General features: G+C 37.2%; 2 long non-coding RNA genes across 2 annotated transcripts; both read right to left on the bottom strand.

Annotated features, from left to right (window-relative positions):
• Positions 1-291: 291 nt before the first annotated feature.
• On the bottom strand, positions 292-5,573 carry LOC123585771. The gene is made up of 2 exons (XR_006706416.1): positions 4,883-5,573; positions 292-774 (listed from the first exon to the last, which is right to left on the bottom strand). It is a non-coding gene; the product is annotated as an uncharacterized LOC123585771 (long non-coding RNA).
• Positions 5,574-8,112: 2,539 nt separating this feature from the next.
• Positions 8,113-17,323, bottom strand: LOC123585569. The gene is made up of 3 exons (XR_006706289.1): positions 17,196-17,323; positions 9,046-9,188; positions 8,113-8,332 (listed from the first exon to the last, which is right to left on the bottom strand). It is a non-coding gene; the product is annotated as an uncharacterized LOC123585569 (long non-coding RNA).
• Positions 17,324-17,671: the final 348 nt, after the last annotated feature.

Below are 17,671 nucleotides of genomic sequence, written 5' to 3' on the forward strand. Positions count from 1 at the left end.
AAAATTGATTTTTGCTTTTGAACACCAATGTCCTTGAAAAAAATAATTTCCATTTTTTGTTTATCTTTTCACATGAAATAATAATTTTAGACATTTTCCTGGTCCCTCCTGTTCATTTTGGCAAAGAATGGAACTTAAGGTCATCCTCATAAATTTCCTCAGGGACCTAACATATATAATCACTGTCAAGGTATTTTGATAGATGACAGTTTGGAAAGATTAAGTGATTCATCTAATGTGACACGATGAAGTCCCTATGCAGAGCTGAGAATGGAATTCAGATCACTGGGGTAATCATTAAGAAATCTCTATCTTTTATTTCAAAATGGAATTTCATGTTCCCAGAGAATTAAAACATGGATTATAAGCCATCTGTTGAATATAGGTTGTTTGGTTGATACTGGGATCCACCTCCTAGATTTTTCTAATAGAATATGAACACTCATTCTTTATTTTTAGTCAAATCAAACACAGTAATATTCATTATAATGTTTTCTTAATACGATAGACATTCATTGCTGACTAAATGCTATCTAGGTAGTAAGAAACCTTTCTCCCAAAGACATGGTTTCAGGCTCCACCTCCCTGCAGCCTCTGCCTCTGTCCATCTTATCAATTTCTGCTAATGCCTGCTGTAGTATATTTAACTATTCCCAAGACCTTGGCCCTTGGATCTTCAGAATGGTATCCTCTTTACCTCTGCCTCTTCAGCTCTTGCTTAGCTCCGGACATATCCTTCATGCCAAATAAAAGTATGTTGAAAATCTAGAAAATCTGGGAAAACAATGAAACAATAAAGCATTTCACTAAGTATATAACTGAAATAACCAAATTTAACATTTTGTTTAATTTCAAACATATAAGGTGTTTTAATTCTAATACATGAAAATATGTTATTTTGTCGTCTAGCCATAGTACCGACTTTGCTATCTTTATATGTATGTCTATAGAATTATGAAGTAAAATACAACCAGATTCCAACGAGAATGTGTCAACCCTTTCAATTAAAAATTAACAATTTAAGGAGCACCTGGGTGGCTCAGTCGGTTAAGCATCGACTCTTGACTTGAACGCAGGTTATGAACTCATGGTTTGTGAGATCAAGCCTCTCATTGGGCTCTGTGCTGTTAGCCCGCTTGAGAATCTCTCTCTTCCTCTCTCTCGCTTACACTCTTTCTCTCTCAAAATAAGTAAATCAACTTAAAAATTAAATAAAAATAAAAATTAACAATTTATCATAAACAATTATTTCTCTGTATAAATTTTAAATGGTAATGGCTACACAGATTTGGTTGAATGCAGTTTATTTAAGTAATTTAATAGTTTGAAATTAGGTTTTCCAGATATTTAACATTATAAACTAATGGTGATGAACATGGACATGAATGAATTGCCTTTTTCAGGACTATTGGCATGTAGCTGGTACTTAATACATTTGTTGAATGCATTAATGAGTGATAAAAAGTAGTAATTCTACCCTTTTTGTTTTAGAAAACAATGAACTGAGATCATATTGAAACTGCTTAATAAACATGTCTGAAAAGCTCTTGAGAATATTTTTAATTTGATTTCTATGGCAAAGTACTTGTCAAATTTCACAGGAACCAGGGAAACAACAAAAAAAACATTATTTGCAATTTCTTTGATTATATGTTCTTCATTTTATCAAAAAGCAAAAAAGAGACTATATATTTTATAGATAGATTTCTAGGTAGTCTCTATGCTAGTTTTTTTTTTTAATTTTTAATGTTTATTTATTTTTGAGACAAACAGAGCATGAGCGGGGCAGGGGCAGAGAGAGAGGGAGACACAGAATCTGAAACAGGCTCCAGGCTCCGAGCTGTCAGCACAGAGCCCGATGCAGGGCTCAAACAAACTGTGAGATCATGACCTGAGCTGAAGTTGGACACTAAACTGACTGAACCACCCAGGTGCCCTGGTCTCTATGCTAGTTGTAATGTTGTAGCATAAGAAGAGTTAAAGGTATCGGGTGACTTTCCTAAGCGTAACCTGGAAGATTTCTTTTTAAATTATTTTTTAATTTTCTCTTTCTGCTGGGTCAGTTAGCAGGTAGTGGAAAAATTCTCTCAACATTCATAATTCTAACCTCTAAGTTGAGAATAGGGACCTTCCCTGGTCAATTTAATGTCTTGGGTTAGTGTTTAAAGCACTTAATTGGTTAATTATTCAAATACAGTTTTATTTATTACGTGCCAAATGACTAGGTGTTGTGCTTGCCTAGAACTGCTCGTTTACTCATTCGAACATATTTAAGGAACTCCCACGATGTGTCAGGCCCTCACCTCTGCCTGCTGATTTCATAACTATCTTCTGAAAAACTTACATAGTGTTAATGCTATATTTTAATGGGGGAAAAGAGACATAAAATGAGTATGCTTGATAGTAATTTTCCATTAAATGGAAATTAACAGCACAATTCATGTTAATCCTGTCAGTATTGTATCCACCATAAGTGTTGCCTCTTTTTTATTTTTTCAAAACAAATTTTCATTCAGGTATTCATAGAGTACGAGGAGAAATTGTCACTACGGGAGCAGCCGAGTGGTCAGCACTGTGCACAGACAGCACGATCCTTTGGGAAGACCAATTACAGGAACAAACCGTCCTACTTTAACATGGCTTACTCTACCCCAACTGTTTGTTAGCTGTCTATCTGATATTTAAAAACAAAACAAATCAGAAAACATGACAAGTAAGTACTCTGGGTCTTTCTGTACATGGTATTACTTGGGGTTTTTAAAAGTGTTTTTGCCTCAAAGGGAATTTCCATAGATTTTAGTGGTTTTCCAGTAAATGATGACATTTTTGAGAGATACTGGACATCCCAGTAGAGTTGCAGATGAAATGGGAGTGACCACCTTTCGTATAATGATGCACACACAAGAAAGAGGACTCTAACCTTCAAAGATAAAAGCTGAGAGTTGAGATAATTGAAGTCTAAAACATTTTCAAGGATGCGTATACTGTAACTTCAGATTTCTTTATTTGATGTCTAATTACCAGAGTAAGGGTCACCTTTCACACTTGAAAGGGATTATAAACATATGAAAGTCTTTTCCCAGAAAGGTGATGTTGAAAATAGACATACAAGAAGAATTGAGATAAATTGATGGCGGGTGTGCGTCGGGCTGTCAAAGAAAGTTAGAGATCTTGAGTGTAACATTTTGAGAAACCACTTACTGGAATGCTTAAATGATTGATCTGCTCCAGGATGACATTTTTCTCATATTTTTACACTTTTACTGGTAATAGAGACGTTTAATGTTTCTTGTCAATTTGTTCCAATAATTGTGTGGCTGCAAATTATTCATTTCATTGCCAGAAAGTCATAACCCTAGTTTTTTCCTCCTAAATCCTAAGGCAGCTCTTCAAGGAGCCCAAAGACCCAAAGCAGCTGCAAGGGCCTCTTTCTTGGATTAATGTGGGGGAGGTAACCTCTGCCCTGGGCCATTAGCTTTTTGAAGGGAGTTGACACGTCCTCCTCTTTGGATAGAGTGTGAACAGATTTTTTTTTTTCAGAAGATGCTCCAAGCACACTGATCTGTGCCTTATTCGGAGTGTTTTCTGTTTTCTCTCCATCTTTAGTCTTTGTCCAGCCCTTTGACTTTTATATTCTAGATGATCATAAACATAAGATTTATGCCACATCATTTTTTGTGTGTATTATTTCTACTCTTGGTAATAATGTTCTTTATATGCATATATGTATGCACATGTCACTGTGGTAACATTCTTTAATGGAGAACCTGTCTTGACTGACTAAATGAGTTTATCTCTGTGTACCTTTCTTTCCATCCATATTGCAAATTCCTCCATGGAGGAAAATCTCTTATAGGTCTAGCACTCTCTTATAGGAATAGTTCCTGAAGGGATATTGAATTCATCAAGAAAGCGAAATATAGATTTTGTTATGTCTCACTTCTGTGACTTTCACCAGACCACACATAATTTCTGTGTTTGAGCTTTAACATCTTTATAATTACATTATAAATTATGTGGTTTCCAAAATCCCTTTCTCCCCCTAAAATTTTATGACACTGTTACTCTAAGGAAATTCCAAATTATACTTATTACATTGTGATCAAGAAGGAAAACTCTGGGAGAAGGAAAGTTGGTGGGTAGAAATGGAGGTAAATTAATGAAAATGTGTTATTGCATAATATAAAATCAATATACCTTTAAAAGACTTCCATGCTCATGTTATTGCCCAAGAAGGGGGAATTGGAAAACTTTTTGTGGGACAGGATCTTGAAATCTTTGATAAGAAAAAAAAAAAGTTTTCTGTCTCACAAGATCAATACATTCAGGTGGAATTTTCTTCTTCAGTATGATTTTGCCATTGGCTGTAGCTATATTAATGAATTAGACATTGCTTATGTATTTATTGATTAATTTAACCTAGAGATGGTTGTGGGGTCCATTTTTCTTTCACTCCAAAACTCACAGATGACAACCAATATTGAAGGTCAAAGTGTAAGCATTTATCATGTGACAAATGTAGACTGAGTCATAAGAGAGACCTGGTATAGTGAGAGGAAAGTAGACCAGAAAGGGAAGGCCCAGGTCATACCAGGTCATATCCACGTTCTATCAGATAATGGCTGCATTATCTTTGGAAAGCTAAGTAACAGTCTGGGCTTCTGTCTTCTTGTCTGTTAAATGATGATAAAAATGTCTATTTCATAGTGTTATTCTGAGAAGCAAAGGCTACATCAAAAAAGCTTAGCCAAGTGCTTATCATGTGGCAAATACATAGTAATTAGTGGTTTAAAAACAAATTAAGAAAGGAATCAAGTTTTTAATACAACGAATATTCAAAAGCAATGTCTCAATTCAGTTATGATTGGATTTTTATATTTACTTTTTCTTGTATTTGTTGTCATCTGTATAATGGTGGTGTCTTTCTTTTCATGAAGTGATGGACTAATGCAGTCGGAAGGAATCTTCAGTGATGCTGCCCATGTTTCTGCGAAATGGAGGAAACGTTGAACTCAGCTTCAATGTGGAGGTTATGCTCCATCAAAATTGCAGGGGGAAAATAGCTCTTTCCTATCAATTTGGTAAGAAAATAAGATATATTAATGACTAAAATTCTTGAGAATTTATCACATCAGACACTATGCTCTTTATATGCATTATCTCATCAAATTCTCACAATAAACTTCCGAGTTAAGAAGGGGCACTCTGCCTCCTACAATGATGCAAGTCCTGCAGTTTTGAGAAGTTCAAGAATGATAACAGTTCACAAATCCAGCAAAAGGAGGTGAGCCAGGACTTGAATGCAGAGAGTCTGACACTGGCATCTATGTACTTATGACTTTTCTATATTGACACTCCAGAAATTAGCCCCATGGCATCACTGATATCTAAAATTTAATTTTGCCTTTTCTGTGTCCCTAATCTATTAAAACTCAGACAAGTTAAATGACAGTACAGAGCCTGAATTTCCTAATCTATAAAGAGCAAACAATCACATCTATTTTTAAGGTTGTCGTAATAATTAAATAAAATAAAGAACATGAATACAAAATGCTTAGCAATCTAGCAGGTGTGTAGACTGTATGATAATTAAGACCATCATCTGAGAACCTGGACAGTGTCATATGCCCTTAAAAAGGGACAGAAAAAGGGAAATACAAATGGAGAATGAAGGCGAGAACATAAATGACTGCCATTGGGCATTTACCACAGCAAAGGGGCAAATAGCTATGTATCAATGTAGCTGATTGATATAATGGTCTATTTAAATATGATGTCTCTCTGTAAAATGTAATGTAATGTCTCTATATAAATATAATATTCATTTAAAAGCTGACCTTTGAGAATAAAGAAATTCTGATATTACATAACAATGATTTAAGTACTTGATACAAGGGAATTCCTAAACTACCAAGAAGGTAATGAAACATTTTGAGACCCACAGAGTGAAGACAGTCAAACCTGGAAAATGGGAAATAAAAAGGTGATCTGGGCTAAGATAAAGACATTTTCATAGTCACATTTGGCCAAGTGGTTCTACCAAACCACCAAATGACAATATAAAAATTCATATCATGATTCCTGTGTGGTATATATAATGCTATATAAACCAATAGGTACTCTGCTCTCTGACTAATTTTCATTGTGCTGATTCAGAACCCATTCAGGTATTATTGTAATTTTTTTTTTTCAACGTTTATTTATTTTTGGGACAGAGAGAGACAGAGCATGAACGGGGGAGGGGCAGAGAGAGAGGGAGACACAGAATCGGAAACAGGCTCCAGGCTCTGAGCCATCAGCCCAGAGCCTGACGCGGGGCTCGAACTCACGGACCGTGAGATCGTGACCTGGCTGAAGTTGGACGCTTAACCGACTGCGCCACCCAGGCGCCCCGGTATTATTGTAATTTGATATATAACTATGGAGTAGCCTCCAAGACCATCAGCACTGTGAATATACCTATTATCCACAACTTTCAATGAGCTTTATTATTAAAGAAACCCAAGTGTAACAAGATTTCATATCTTGAGGCTGAATTAAGTGTTTCATAATATGTGCAACTCAAAAGCTAGGCTACAGCGAGACATGAACAAGTATCTCTAAAGAACCTTGATCTCTTTCTTTGCCAACAAAAGCAATGAATAACACAATCTGCCATGAGTCACTACTTAAAAGTAGTGGGATATTCAATATATATGTTTTGGTGCATGTCTTAGAAACACAGATAGTTGTTTTTTTCATAAATAATATATTTATTAAAAATCAGTGATTATTTTCTCATCAAAATTTAAATAAAAAGGGTGCCTGGGTGGCTTAGTTGGTCAAGTGACCTACTCTTGATTTCGTCTCAGATCTCATGGTTTGTGGGATCAAGCCCTGCATCAGGCTCTGCTCTGACAGCACAAAGCCTGCTTGGGATTCTCTTTCTCCCTCTCTCTCTGCCCCTCCCCTGCTTGCTCTCTCTCTCTCTCACTCTCTCAAAATAAAGAAATAAATATATTTTTAAATTTTAAATTAAATCTATGAGTAACATATTTGAAACATTGATAAGATCTTGAGGTTATAGAAAAAAGTAAACTTTAATATGTTTTTATGAATTACAATTAAGTTTCAGAAAAATGGGGTAGAGATCCAGATTCCCCTTAGAAGAATAAAGGATATGTTACATAAAGAAAGATCGAAAGAACCATGAATCTCTACGTATTGTGATATATAGCTTACAGAATATATAGAGACTTCAGTGAAGAATAAATATGTTCACTTATAGGAGTGAAATGAGTAATGAGATTAGGGGTGATTTTGAAACCAAAAGAAAGGAATTTAACATTTAGCAGGTTCTTCCCTCAGAGTGAAAATGTAGGAGAATCAAATACACATCTGTTACAGAGAACATCTTTCTTTATTAGCATGCACATCATTAATTAGGGAGATACTAACTTCAAGATAAAAGTTAATTAACTGTGAGATCAATACCTAATGCTGATTTCACTTTTTACATCTCTCTAACAGCACCAAACCAATTAAAAGCAGTTATGTTTTTGAGTAAAACTTATCAGACCAAAACCTCAGAGTGAATAGTTTCTGAGGCTCTCATCAAGATGGAAAAGATGGTTGAGTTAGTAAAATTTGGGTGTTCACTAGTAGCTAAGCAAAGCTAAGAAGACTATATGAAAAGGCAAGTTATTTGAGTGTATAAATATTATATCCTTTAAAAATTTGTCACAAATAAAATCATTCAGTACTTCATAATGTTGTATATAGATAGACTTTCAGTCAAGTTTATTCTGTTCATATCATGGTCAGGATTCTTTTTTCAGGAGCATATAGATGACATCTTCCTCTCATTGAGGTGAAGAATTCTCACATTTAAAGTGAGCGCTGTAAAGTTGTTGAGGAGATTTCTTATTTTCTAGTGAAGAAAGACTTTGGTCCAATCTTGGGTCTGTATCAGAAGGAGTTGGAGTATCTTATACAATGCTTTTTAATCTACTTGGCAGGACTTTCAGTTATGGGAACTTTATTCCAAAGACAGTGGCATCAGGGAGGTATCTGTTTATTGGCATCATCCAATACCCATGTCCTAAGTGTCTATTAAAGAATATTGATGTTAGAGTCCAAACATTAACCATCCTGAAACCTAGCATGAACCCAAAGTGTAAAATGTACTTAAAATCATTCAGTTGCCTTATTTCTCTCCCTCTGAACCAAGGACTTGGCATTCTTCCCCCAAAGCACGGTATCTGTGTTTTCATAATGACTTTTCTTTGTTCCGAGCTAATTGCTTTAGAAACGCTGTTACATTTTGCATTTTTATGGTCCTCTTGATATAGACCTGAGTTAATACATGGAAGGCACTTAGAAGACTGTCTATCACATGGTAAGCACTTAACACATGTATACTATATAATATATATATAAGATTATTATTATTATTATTATTATTATTATTATGTTTTAAACTTTTCATTGATTAGTTCATAACAACCTATGTAAAATGGGGTATGTAACATTGGATACATGGGGAGCTGGGCACTGGTCACGCAACAGAATTTAAACATATAGGGTATCTGAGAAGCTGGTGACTGCAGCAAAGTTTGAATCTTCCAGGATCTTTCCATAAAAATAGAACATAAAGAGAGAAAAATCAAAGACCACCAGACACTATTTAAAACCAAACTAGTTGGCAAAAGCATCTGGAGACACAGAAACATAAGGACTGGGATAATTATTAAACATTAACTATATATTTACTTGTAGAACTAAGATATAAGTGCTTTAGTAAAGAGAGCAGAATGTGAAGGTTCTATTCTCTAACAAGCTAACATGAATTGGGCGGAATAAGAGATGTTCACAAAAGGCAGAATGAGTTTGCTAATTGCCTTGTAAATGTATTCTAGTTATTAAACAAAAAAAATGATAATTTTAATCTGTTTTCACACACGTGTTTGAAATAACAGATGTAGGAAATGAGTACGATTGGCTGATAACCTCACAAAGAGTCAAACCAACATGATGAGCCCTTTGATGATGAACACGATGCATCACCTTGAAGTGGCATACTGAGATAGGTGAGGTCGTGTGTGCTCTTTCTTCAAAAGGTTGTGCAGCACCTTCAGCCATTAGTCCAATAAATAATCATCAAGCCCCAATACCATACTAGGCACAATTATGGGGACTGGATACAATGGCTTGAACAAAACAAAAGAAACGAGCAATAATAAACCAACCTGTCCCTATACCCATGGAACGTACAGTAAGATAGAAAATGTTGTCACTAATCAAATAATCTTGCAAATAGATGTCTTACCACTCTGTGATGAGTGGAGAGGTGTATGGTGCTATGAGAATAAATAATAGGAGAACTACACCTAGTCTAGGGTAAAAAGAATAGATTGTCTGGAAAGAAGGTGATATTTGAACTAAAATATGAATGCTGAATCGCTTTAAGGAGGCATTAGCAGGGCGGGGCAGGGAGGAGGTAGCAGTAGGGGGCAGGAGAGTATTTCAGAGCAGCAGAGAGAGCCTTTGAAGAGGTTTTGAGTTACAAAGGAGAATGGGACACCAGTATGTGATGGCCTCAGAGTAAAGAGGGTAGGAAAAGAGAAGAGCCAGAACAGGGAACGGTAACTATGTAGTTTATTGTCAGACTGGATCGCGTTTGAGATTAAAAGGGAAGCACTACCAATGATTACACTGAAACAACAGGTGGCCACTGGGTCCCTGAGTCACCCTAATTATAGGCTGTGATAAGAAGAGGTCTGTATGCAGAGAGTGATGGAATTGTTGGAAGGATTTTAAGCAGAGGTTTACATTTTGGCCACTGCAGTGTGGAGAGTGGGTTATAATGAGGCGGGTGTGCATATGGAGAGACTACAAATTAGCATGCTTGTTTCGCAGAGATCAACTGAAAGGCAGTTTCTGTTGCTGTTATTTTTTGTTTGTTACATTGTTATATTCCCTCCTGTTGCATGTAGAGAACCTGGCCTAAAATCACACTAGGAGTTTCCTTTTCTTTCCATGATTGGAGTTGAGTTGAGAAATGCTACTTTCCATGCCCATAACTGAAGTATCTAGAGATCAAGATAGGACTGACAAAAGGTGATTATATTTTGAATTACTATAGCATAATCTGTTTTCTCTCTGTCTACATACATACACACACACATATACACAGAGACATATAAATGCCTGCATATACATGTCTCTCTCTCTTTCACACACGCAGACACACACACACACACACACACACACACACACACACACGCACACACACGCACACACACACAAATTCATTCATTGTATATTTAACAAACTACTAAAAAGCAGTAAAGATCCTATTCAGTGAGTTAACCGTCCCATGGAGAGGGGTCTTCCACTCTGTAAGTATAACCTTCAAAATACTGGTGGGTTTGGACTTTTTCTCAAGAAGAAATTTTCATTAAGTTTAAATAGTAAAACATTAATTAAAGCATAAATGGAAGTAAGAAAAAAATTTTAAAAGGTAAACAATGTAAGAATACCAAATGATGAATTTTTTTAAACCTATCTCAAATCCAGCTGTATATAAAATTTTGTATCCTGCTTCCTTTCAACTTAACATTATATCATAATTAAGACTATCACCTTTAGCAAATAAAACATATAGGATGCTCTATTAAGTTTGAATTTCAGATGGACTGAATTTGTGTGTGTGTGTAAGTATGTCTAAAATATTGCAAGGGAAATGGTTTTACTGAAAAAATTGTTGCTTATCTGGAATTCAAATTTAACTGGATGCTCCATGTATTATCTGCCAATGTTAATTATAAACATTTTCCTTTTAAGTGTAATCTTCACAGACTATTATAAATAAATTATGCCAAACACTTCAATGCAGGAAAGATGTCTTAGTTTTAAAGAGCATGTCTTTGGACAGATTCACAGAAGTGAACTTCCCAGGTTGTATTAAATATATGCCCAACCCCAAATTTATTTTATAGAAGTATTATGGGCTCTAGTTTCTTTTCCTTATTTATGTAGTTATTTATTTAGGCAGGTAGGTAATTACTTAGTGCAAATGTTGAATTTGTATCATTATTGCTGAGATTCCAATTGTTTTTTTTTTTTTAAATCAATAGTTCAGACTCTCCTTACAGAATTTATCCTTGGATGGCAGTCCAGTTTTTTCTAAAGCCTTATTGGAAGTCTTAGATGTTTCAGTGAAGGAGATTTCTGGACAGGTTAGATACACATTTCTCTGGATTCCCTGTATTCTACTACTGTGCTCAGCTTATCAGCAAACAATCAGTGATATTATCCCAGCCTCCCTTTCCTTCTTTGTCTTTCCCTTTATCGTCCTTCAACTTTTGCCCTTATATTTTGCCTTTTGCATTTACCAAGTACCTGTACAATGAATGCCTATTCAGTCAGAGTCTTTGGGACATCCCAATCCTGATTTTCGTACTCTGGGCTGGGTGACCTTAGTCAGACTACTTGCATTCTCTGAACTTTGGTTTCTTCATCTAGGATAATTGTATGGCAGGATATCTGTCATGATTAAATGAGAACGTTTTGGGGAAGACACCTGATGTGTCAGATACAGGTAAGTGCTCAATATATTCCTAAGAATGCTAATGTCAACATGAGGACTAACTGACCCGGGCAAAACTCTCTGAGAGGCAACAGATGTTTATGTGTAACAGGGTCCATGTTACTGTTAACAGCTAAATCTTATTTTCTCCATTTCACTGTATTTCTCCAGAGGGTGCATTTTCTTAAATGCCTGCTGTGACTTCCATACTATCAGGGAAGGGCTGCTTTGGTTTCTGATGCTACAGTTCTCTGCCTTGCTCCCGCTCCCAATTCATATTGAAGCCATTCCAGAAGGACCATGGTGCCGAGACGTGTTTTATGAGCTTCTGGCTTTGAGGCTGACCGAATAACTTGCTGACAGTACCTGAGCAGAAAACAACTCCCTCACTAGAGAACAGTTAAACACTTCCCTGGTCACAGCAGTGGCTCCGGATTTTAGTGTCTAATCGCTTTTACACCACTGTCCGATAGCCTCATTCCCATTGACCCACTCACACTTCTATTCATTAATTATTAATCAATACATATTAAGTACCTCCCGGAGTCTAATGCCAACTGGCTTTAATGAATCTTTCGATCAGAAAACGAGATCTACTGTTACTTAATATGCTTCCTGCAGCCACAGAAATAAATGAGGCATTGCATGGTGGCAGTTCACTGATACCTGGAACATCTATTTGTCAGCTCTTTTAAATGTATTTTGGTTCATGGTGACAGTACCTATTTTCAAAGCATTTTTAATCAGCGGTCTAGGTATAGATACCAAGTAAACAAATGCAATAAATCAAATATTCCTTCCAAATTTACAACTCCCATCTCAGGCTCAGTTTGTTAGTGTCATCAAATGCTGTTCAACCTCAGGCACCACTCTGGAGCCTTCTTGCCTGGATTTCTGGTATAACTTGCTCCCATCTCCTCAGACTTCTGGTTAATGCACTGCTATTCAAAGGCTTTATCACTGGGTGGCACCCTCCACCTTATTTGGATTTCCTTTCCTCGCCAGTGTAATCGCCTGCTGGTCTAAAGCCAGGGTCTGGCCCCAGATGTCCATGTTTGGAATCCAGGCTTTGAAATTTATTTGGCTCCGTGATCATGGACAACTTAGGTAATGTCTCATCATCAAATTGAGGATAACTGTAGTAACTACCTAGTAGGATTCTCGTGAGAATTTAAAAAGTTAAAGTACTTAGAAGAGGGCCTGGCAAATTATATCCAGTAAAGTTTGTTTGTTATTTTTATTATCATTTTCAGGATAGTACAGTAGCACCTGGGAATACAAACATGAATAAGCCACAGAATTTAAGAAACAGACAAAAACCCAATAACACAGATGAGAAAAGCTCATGACGGCAATGATAACAGAGAACTAAGCTGAGTGTTTGCTGCCGACTTGTGGTTGTCGTCCAGTAATAAATAATTTTCAATCATTTATTGAAAACCTGTAGGGGTGCCTGGGTGGTTCACTTGGTTAAGTATCTGACTCTTGATTTTGACTCAGGTCATGATCTCACGGTCGTGAGATAAAGCCCCACGTTGGGCTCATGCTGGGCATGGAGGCTGCTTGGGATTCTCTCTCTCCCTCTCTCTCTCTGCCCCTACACTGCTTGCCCTCTGTCTCTCTCAAAACAAATAAATAAACATTTAACAAAAAAAGAAAGCCTAAAAATATAGGTACCTGAGTTAGTTCCTTAAAAATATTAACTCATGTGTCCTTTCCAAGAGCTGCGTAAAGTAAATGTTTATGCCCATTTTCCAGATAAGGAAACTGAGCCTAATAGAAGTTAGATCATTTGCATAAGGTCATCCATCCTGTAAATGGAAGATCCCAGATTTAAATCCAGTGTAGTTTTAATCTGAAACTCTTTCTACTGTGTGCCTTTTGCTCTGCCATCTTTTTATTTTCTTTTCCTTTAAAAAAAAATTTTTTTAACGTTTATTACTTATTTTTGAGAGAGAGAGACAGAATGTGAGCGGGGGAGGGACAGGGAGAGAGAGGGAGACAGAATCCAAAGCAGGCTTCAGGCTCTGAGCTGTCAGCAAAGAACACAATACAGGGCTCAAACCCAGGAACCTTGAGATCACGATCTGAGCGGAAGTCTGACACTTAACTGGCTGAGCCACCCAGGCGCCCATCTCTCTTTATATTCTATCTCAGCTGTTACTGGTTAAAATTTGAACACCTACTTCTCAATATGTTCCTATATTCTGGAAGAGCTTGGGTTGCCTGTGACACCTAATGAGAAAATCATAAACATGTCTGCAGATCGAGCCCCTTCTTCTTTTCTGAGGTGAATGCTGAGCCCACAGAGCTGCCAGTCCCTCACGGACCTCCTTACATTTTCTGTGACAGTCCCCTCGTGTCTGACAGGTCTACCAGCATTTCCGCAGCTGCTTGTGCTGACAAAGCTTCCCGAACACACACACCAGACAGACATCGCTTGGTGACCCGTTCACGAGGGCACTCGGAGAAGGAGGTCTAGGTTGGAGGGATGGTGTCCCGTAGAGGGCTCCACATGGCACAGCAACTGAAGGTTCAAACAGGGCAGTGGAGATGTGGGGGCAAACGTTTTCTCTTGAAATGTCCGGAGGAAGTTACTAATCCCAAGAATGTGTTACTGAAAGAAGTGAATTTAAATTACAACGGAAATATTAGGTAATAAAGCTGTTTTTGCCTTTGTTCCGTTTCACACAAGATGTAGACCTGATGACATGAAACGAAGGAGCCCGAAGAATGTCAAAATTATTCCCTTTAAGAATTACAAGCATTTAGGGGTGTCTGGGTGGCTTGGTCGGTTAAACATCTGACCCCTGATCTAGGTGCAGGCCACAACTGAGCCCTGTGTCTGCTTCTGCAGAGACTGCTTGGGATTCTCTCCCCATCTCTCTCACTCTCTCTCTTTCTGCCCCTCCCTTGCTTGCATGTGCATGCTCTCTCTCTCTCTCTCTCTCTTTCTCAAAATTAAAAACTTAAAAAAAAAGAATTAGAAGCATTTATGCATCATCACTTTTCAATATCTTTCCTAATGTGGAATATTAGCCAAATATTTTCTTACTGTTTTTCAGGATGTATATGAAGATTGAAGAAGCTTTGAAATACAAAAGTGGTGGGGCGCCTGGGTGGCTCAGTCAGTTACGCATCTGACTCTGGATTTTGGCTCAGGTCCGGATCTCATGGTTTGTGAGATCAAGCCCCACGTCCAGCTCTGTGCTGAGCGTGGAGCCTGCTTGGGATTCTCTGTGTCCCTCCCTCTGCCCCTTCCCCGCATGCTCGCACGCGCGCTCTCTCTCTCTCTCTCTGTCTCTCTTTCTCAAAATAAATAAGTAAACCTAAAAAAAATTAAAACAAACTATAAGATACAAAGGTGGTGGATCTACATGGTGTGATCGCACGTGTCTAAGAAGCCCTCCCCTCAAGTTCGCGGTAACTTTAAACACACACACACCCTCATATCCCACACCCTGCAAAAACAGACATACAGACATGCACACACGTCCCTAACATACACAGACACAGACACACGCATATATGGACATGCCACACCCTCATACTCTTCAAACACAAACCCAGACACTTGACCCTCCCACCAATGAGAGGAGGGGCAGGCCGGGGCAAGAGGCCTGGAAGGGCAAGGATAACATTTGCTGAAAACTGAAATTATATTGTAGGCATTTCAGTACAAACTTGATGTTTTTGACTTTTGTGCATTTAAATTCAGAACGACCTGAAATAGCTCACATTTGAAACTGCTATGTGTCGAATATTCTTTAGTGCGAATGTGCTTCTGATCATTTCCGGAGAGCAGGTTTTGATAGACAAACTGCACATACTGAGGGCCTAAGGCTAAAGGCGAAATGAGAACAGGGCAAAGAGAGAGGTTGCTGGGGTGTCTGAAACAAAGTCAGCTAACACAGCGATTTGTCCTGGGGTCGGTGCTGAGTGAAAACCTGTAGACACCACTGAGAGCTGTCCACAGGAATACACCAAACATTATCCAGAAAATACTGTAGCTCAAGAGCATTTTTCTACTTACATCAATGTGATGCTTGAAAGGTCACTTTGGTCTATATAAAACTAGGACTTATTGGCTACCGTGAAGTTAAATGAGACATTCTAGATCCCAAGTCTAGGCAATCATAAATCCCAAATTCTAAATTCTTCAATTTAATCCAAGGCTTAATATTTTTCATCTTTAAAAATACTACATGTGAATTAGTTTGTCTTTGAACTTGTATAGTTTAGTAAATTTTTTAATATTTGGGTAGAGACAGTTGGTGAAGAAATGCTAAAAAGTTTTGAGAAATTAAAAACAAAAGGTTATGATTAATGTAGACAGATGACCTGTTACAAACTTTAGCATGGATTAGAAGGGTGCATTATCACAGTGCCTTATGCATGGATGGCTCGATCTGGATATGTATTTTAATTAACAAGATCATCATTAAGGAATAATATCTCCACTACTTCCTTTCTCTGGTTATAGATGTTATGACCTGAGCTTTCAGATGCCATTCTCCCTGATATTTTAAATGTTGTTCCTAAGGAACAGTGGAAGGGAAAATATTTCTTTGACCACTCATTAGCTTGAAATTTACTTTCTCTTATCCATCTGATAAAGCCAACATCCGTTAATCTAGAGAGCATTCTTAGAAGGGCTATTTGTTCATTCATATTTTTGGCTGTAGAAATGACTTAAAACAGGACAGATGGAGACCAAGTTTGGTCACAAAGTGCTTAACATTGGGCTATTATGTCTGCATTCATTGTGGACCATTGTGAGGTAGTTTTGAGTTTATGTTCATTAACTTTCACTACAGCAGAAGAAAAGAAAGAAACTAACATACCAACTCTGAGATCTATAAAATTATGGGGTTTTTGTAAGGTTGAGAACATTCTTATCTAATATGCATTCAAAAAATGCTTAGTGGAAATCAGTAAAGGAAAACATAGTGATGAGTAACTGTATACTACATTTGGCCAAAGTTTTTTTTTTCTTTTTCTTCCTAAATGTTTCACATCAGACTCTGCCTTTAGTTTTTATGATTGTGGAATTACTCTCTTTTAACACCCCAATTTTCTGGCTAATTCATATTACTCATCTGACTTTGCTTACAGTATATGTGGATGTCAACTCAAGAGAAAAATATTAAGAAGGGACATCTATCATAAAATGGCAACTTGTTAATGATTCCTAAATTAATGGATTGATTGATTGATTTCATTTATTCAGTAGGCAAATATTTACTGAAGACTTACTCTGGGCCAGTTTCTATGATTGGAGATGATGCTAAAAACAAGACAGACAAAAATTTTCTCCTCAGTGCATCTTATACTGTAGCAGCAGAGACAGATTAGTAACTCCCGAATTTCCACTAAAATACCATGGAGCCAGAGAAGAAGAGCAATGAAAACTCATAACGTAGAACATTAAGACTTTAGGAAAATCAGCTTTGGAAGAAATTTTATTAAGTTTAAGGTTGATACAAAAAGAGAAAAAAGATTGTTCATTTCTATGCATCACTTCAGGAAATAGCAAGCTTGACTGCCTACATTAAGACAGTTAAAACATTTCCTGCCTCTCCCATGCTATTTGTCCTTTGGCCCAAAGACCCCATGATCTACCAACCAGTGATCTGTGCAGACAGCTTCTCACTGCTTCAGTGACGTTTCCACAAAAGTCAACTTCTATTCAGTGATTGCCACTATTCTGCAGTAATTTGTCATGCAGAATAAAGGTGCTAAAAGTATTTTTTCAGTAACTTGGGGAACTGTGAGTAAAAAACAAAATTAGCACAAAACTACATGTTAACTGTGTATGTGACAAAAACAAAACCAAGAATCTGTAAATATTCCAATCCTTTCTCCTCCCCTACCTTCTAATGAGGAAGAATCCTCATTAGGATTCTTCAATCCTTCTTTGTGCGTGTTGGTTTGGAACATGATTGATGATGAAAACTTAGAAAAGACCATAGTGTTTGATTGTAGGTTAATATGCTGCAAGGAAGAAAAAGTAGCTTAAATGATGTTTCTCTTTCATGTCTCACTTCCAAGGTAAGGGCCCTGGAGCTGATCGGCTGCCTTGCCGTATTCAACTTAAGACTT

The sequence above is a fragment of the Leopardus geoffroyi genome, chromosome C3, assembly GCF_018350155.1.
Source record: "Leopardus geoffroyi isolate Oge1 chromosome C3, O.geoffroyi_Oge1_pat1.0, whole genome shotgun sequence".
In the NCBI taxonomy this organism is placed as follows: Eukaryota; Metazoa; Chordata; class Mammalia; order Carnivora; family Felidae; genus Leopardus; species Leopardus geoffroyi.